Source organism: Lathamus discolor, chromosome 5 (assembly GCF_037157495.1).
Source record: "Lathamus discolor isolate bLatDis1 chromosome 5, bLatDis1.hap1, whole genome shotgun sequence".
Lineage (NCBI taxonomy): Eukaryota > Metazoa > Chordata > Aves > Psittaciformes > Psittacidae > Lathamus > Lathamus discolor.
This window is the reverse complement of record NC_088888.1, coordinates 107346206-107351698: the sequence shown is the minus strand read 5'-3', so window position 1 is coordinate 107351698 and position 5493 is coordinate 107346206. Positions and strand designations below refer to the sequence as shown.

The following is a 5493-nucleotide window of genomic DNA, read 5'->3' as shown; positions in this document are numbered from 1 at the left end:
ATGGAAATTTGTGGATTCTCCTTAAAGGAAGTGGTTTATCACCCAAGCCACTGTGTCAGATCCGAGCAATATCCTGGCCTCTAGCCTTGGATAAAACCAAAGAACTGAGTCTAATCTAAATCCATTTTGCTCAACATGAGCCACCTAAAAAATAAGCGACTACTTTAAACTCGAGATTCAGCTTCCTCCTATAGCTTATAAAAATAAATAATTGCAGTGTCAAGACACTTAGTCTTAGGAGAGGATGGATCTCTCAACCAGACATCAGAAGGATCAAGCTTAGACTATATGCTAGATAGATTAGGTGTTTTCCAGCCTGAATGTCCCTGAATCTTTCTACCAGGAGTGATTTCAGGTGTCATAGTCATGTTCCAATTCTGATCACTGCAGCCTGGCACACTAAAATCATCACTGAAGTTTTAATGGAACACACTTTATCACCCCTTCTCCCACCCCTCATGTAATGATGGTGTTGACAGTTAATTCCCTGTCCTCCCAGCCTCAGAAACCCAACAGCAACAAAACAAATGGCTCAAGAAAACAATGTGTGAAATGTTTACTTTTTACAGTCTTTTATCGTGTTTCCAGATGAAAAAGTTTAAAAATATGCCATGAGTGCTCATTTCTTTCTTCTGTAGTAGTGGTGAGTCAAATCAACTCAATTTTCACTGTGGGTTTTCTGGATCAGTGTTACCCCAATCCTAGATACCTTGAAATAAAATCCATAAGCATTTCTGACATTGTCTGCGAATAAAGAAGCGATTGAAATGAATCCACAGTTTAGATTTTAAACAAACAAAAAAACATTGGAAGAATGTTGTAACAAAAATTTACACTAACCTCATCCCCTTTCCTCTTTCCCAAATTCTTATCTCATCATCAGAATATTGTGCCCCTAAAAATGATGGTTTCATTATTTTTTCATTTTGTTATGAATATTTTGAAGACCTAGGTGAATAAAGGTGAGCTTAAATAACAAGAATTTTCATTAACATCTATTAGACCAAATTCACAGATAATATTTTGAAATCAACATGGCTATAAATCAAACAGGAAAAAGTATATTTAAATGATCTGGAAGATATAAGATTAGCAGACTTTTAAGTCTATTTGTAAATATATTGTTCTAATTTGTTCTTGCTGTCCGAATGGAAAATGGCAATTTCAATTTAGAGATGGTCATGAACAGCATCTTTGTATGTTTGCTACTACCTGGAAGAAACATTACAAGTTCCTGTCAAACGTTATAAACATGAATTTAAGCCTACATTCTGATTTTTCTCATGGAGGGTTCTTCCAAGGTTTTAAATTCAGGTCAGCAAAAGTAGCATGTGATTTTTCTCAGCCATAAAAGACTTCCTAAGCACTACATCACAACTCCTATATGAATGTTTTTTCAGAATTATACTAGTTTTCCAAGTCCCATTACAAATCAACATATTTCCCATTCAAGGAGTTTAGCTGCCAAAATTTATTCGGGACCACTGTTTTTATGCATTGTGCTGTATTTACCATTCAGTGCTTGCCAGCAATGATAATTTTGGGCTAAATCCATGGTATATTAGGATTATCACTAACATGGAGGAGGCTGAGTATTGCTGCTGAATTAAAGTCTTAAGACTAAGGATTTTCAGGATAAAAGGGAAGTCTTAATTACAGTACAAACTTTCAGATATAGTGGAAAGGCTATATGTATTAAGTGCCATCTATTGTAGCAAATTTAATAGTAGATTATGGGGGAAAGGATTTTGTGTAGCTGGATGATAAAAAGGATATGAAGGACACTGCAGTGCAGACCTGGTTTTTTGAAAGATCTGCAAGATGTGGCATTAGAAGTCCAATTTTTTCACCAAGAGGTTCATAACATGTCCTGAAGCCCATGGTTTGTTTGTTTTTTTCCTAGAATATTAAAAATGGGGGTGTAGTGAAAAATGAAGTGAGACAGAAGACAAGACTGAGATAAGATTTCTTAGTCTTCTAAAAGTTTTGCAAGCTCTGAGTGATTCACTATAGAATAAATTCACTTACTTGATTAACATGACTGGTCCACTTTGTTCCAGTAGAAAACCCACAGAGTGCTATTTAGCATGAATGAGTATAACATGGCCTTTAGCATGTTGTGAATTTGCTTTATATCTTTTTCCTAATTTTTTATCTGAAAAAAAAAAAAATTGTAACAAGGTTTGAACAAGGAGATTCCAATGGGCCTGGTTTGTGTTTGTTATATTGCAGCAGGAAAAAGGAAGGAGTAGTATTTTCAGTTATCCATGCTACCAACAATTCAGATGACTCACATCCACAAACTCATATTCCTTAAAGCGCTCGATTACAGGAAACTTTGTTAAAAAAAAAATAAAAAAGCAACCATTCATCAAGACATAATTGCCAGCATTGAATAGATTTGCAGAACCCGAAGAAAGCTGAGAGGCTTTTTATGTTGGTGAAGATTATTACTCATCGGATGGCAGTTGCAGCTTTGTTAAAGTTGGTATTCATAAACTTAAAAAAAAAAATAAAAAAATCCACAAACAACACAAAAATGAAACAAAAGCTCTGCTAATGTTTAAATTTTATAGTGAGATACAGCCACAAGGCACTAGCACAGAAGAATATTTCTGATTGGCTACCAGCTGTTGGAGCTGAACAGATGAGCTGGAAAGTAGCAATTTACAAGCTCTTTCATATTTAAAACTGTTAAGTCCTGTGCAAAACAATCTTTTCTCTCTGGGAAAAACAACAGAAAAAAAATATTGAAAAAAGATCCCCAGAAGAAAGGAAACATCTACTGAGAACAGATTCCCTCAGCACAATAAGAAATTTCAGTATTCTTATTCTTCCAAATAATGTACTTCTTTCAAGCAAATACTCGATTCTTTCAAATGAATTGGTGTCATTTAATTATGTTAAAAATCAGATTTGTTCCTTAGAAACATTAATTACTAACTGGCTTCACCTCTGCCATGCTGTAAAGTGTCACAGTTTAACTTGCACCTCACTTTTTAATCATTCCTATATTGACAGAGCTATACAATACAGTCTTCCAGAATTTTTCAATGCAGTTAGGTAAGTTATGATTAACTAAGAAAAATTATCATGCTTAAACTAGAATGAAAATAATAAATGGTTATTTCAGGAAAACGTAAAAGGCTTGTGCAAAACCACTTCATTCTATATATAGCCCTTCATTTAACAGCTCTACAAACCTGCAAAAGTTGGTTCTTGTTGAAAACTGCCAGGCTACATACAATGAAATCTGGAGTAATAACACCAGAGAGCTGTCAGTCAGCCATCCATCCATCTAATTGGCTTCTTACCATCTTTCCATCATGTTTTTTTTATAGCTGGTCGCCTCTGGCTAAAATGCAAATCATGAGGAAGAGCCGTCTAGAAAAAGCTGCTGCTTTCTTAATTATCTGTCAGAGTATGGACCAGTGGACCCTGGGCCGCAGAGTAGAGTTATGCTAAGCAGCAAGGCATCATGGGAATTGGAGTGACAGCTCATTTTCCTCCTGTGTTTTTCTGTGTTCGAATGACAATGCAGAAATACGGGTTTTTCCCACACTTTCTCTGAACACCTGGGCCAATGCTCAGGGGAACACAAAGCCAAAACTGTCACATTTCCAGACATGGTCTTATTGCTGTCACTGTGACAGGATTGTTGACAAATGCCAGCAGTCATCTCAGCATCTTGGGAAATGTCTGCCGTGGTTGTGTCAACAGCCTGACAGAAATTGTTAATGTTTAAACTTCTTCCACTGACAGAATCCTGTCTTGCTGACAGTATTTGTCATATGAAACTCAATCTTTGTCAAACTTGCTTAAAAATTAACACTTCCTCCTTTTCTTTTGCAGCTAACTGCCTGTGTGCTTTTTTTCTTTTTCTTTTTTTCCTTAAGTAATAAGATTTCAACAAGGTATTATTCCACAGTCCACAATGAGTCCAAGAGCACAAGCACATTATGAACTTATGGCCAGCTTGTCCTTTTGACCTCTGCTACAATGATAATTATGCTTTTATTCCTTGCCCAATTTTTTTGCCTTAGGAATCAAAGTTCTGAATTATTCAAGAGCCATAAAAATCCTATTTCTCAGTGTACAATGTGGAAAATCAATTAAACAGAGTTAGCTTAGCACTTATATAAAAATCAAGTTACAAGTCTGTAGACATACATTAACTGAGTCCTTCTCTAACTTTGATTTTGAAGGTCAGTCCAGCTGGATAATGAAACACAGTCAGTTAGTCTTACCTAGAAACATTACTCTAGCTCTAAATCTGAAAAGTACTAAGTATTGCTTTGTACAAATGAAAAGGCAAGCCACATAATCAATGTTGTATATCTTCCAAAAAAATGTCATGGGAATATCATAGATTGTTAAATTTTAATTGAGTGAACATGGTTACACACAAGACAACATGAACTAGCCATCAATACCTCGCTGCGTGCTAAAAAAGAACTACTAGCATGAAAGACTTCAGCATGTATTTATGCTTAAATAGGAAAACTTGAAGGACAATTGTGCAACCAGAGGTGTGCAGGCCTTTAGAATGGTGCAAGACATAATCCTGGAGCTCCATTAGGAAGAATTTCCACTGTGAATCTCTACTGATACCAAATCCATGTCTTCTGGTGGCATTATGCAATTAATAGCTATTAGGATGTCTCTAAATCAGTAAAAAATCAAAACTTGGCTGTTCACAGTGATTAAAGATTGAGCAAGAGTGATATCATGACTACATTTTAAAGCTAGGTATTTATATCTCTCCCACTTATTGCCTTCACAGAAAATACTTAGTGGGTACTTCTCTCACCTTTGGGAAAGTGAACCCATTCCATTCATAATCTTTGTATAGTCCTGATGTTGTGTCCCAAATGTTTCATTCAGATCAAATATTATTCTTCATTTAACTTCCTAAGCTGATTTCTGTGTATTGTTAAGTGTCTGTAAATTTCTGGCTACCGAAAAGGACAGACGCAATCCCCAGGCTGGCAAAGAGTTACTCACATATAGCACTAATATAAAGAAGTAACATAATCCAGGACACTGAATGTGAGACAGAAAGTTAAGACTGCCTTTATCTTCATTTCAGTACTGACTATGCTTTTCAGTGTGATTTTTTCCAGTCACACAGTGCAAACTATTAAAACTTAGGAACCTAAAATTGGTTATGAAGCACCATATATAAGCAATTATGTGTATGACCTGTTTCTAAAAAAGAAGACCATTTGACTTTTCCATTATAGACAATAATGGCTAAAGGTACTTAAGATCTCTGTAATACAAGGCATTTCTTTGCATACTAGGTTCTTATATAGCATTTGGTCTACAAGCTGAGTTTGTCTTGGTATTGTCACATCTTACTCCTGCTGTAAGGATAGATAATCTGTTTGACTTCCTATACAAGGTATGAGACCCAAAAGGTATCTAAAAATGAGACCTGTAGAAGTCAGCAGGCTCAGTAAGTGACTGCCTATGAGTGAGAAAGAATTCATC

At 35.6% G+C, this 5493-nt stretch overlaps 1 long non-coding RNA gene across 3 annotated transcripts; it reads right to left on the bottom strand.

The window, feature by feature from the left end:
• Positions 1-583: 583 nt before the first annotated feature.
• Positions 584-3407, bottom strand: LOC136014463 (uncharacterized). Of its 3 annotated transcripts, none has more exons than XR_010612721.1 (5): positions 3204-3407; positions 2029-2155; positions 1798-1899; positions 841-948; positions 584-744 (listed from the first exon to the last, which is right to left on the bottom strand). It is a non-coding gene; the product is annotated as an uncharacterized LOC136014463 (long non-coding RNA). The 3 variants fall into 3 exon arrangements; XR_010612722.1 differs by having other exon boundaries at positions 3315-3407; XR_010612723.1 differs by lacking the exon at positions 1798-1899.
• Between the last annotated feature and the right edge of the window lie 2086 nt (positions 3408-5493).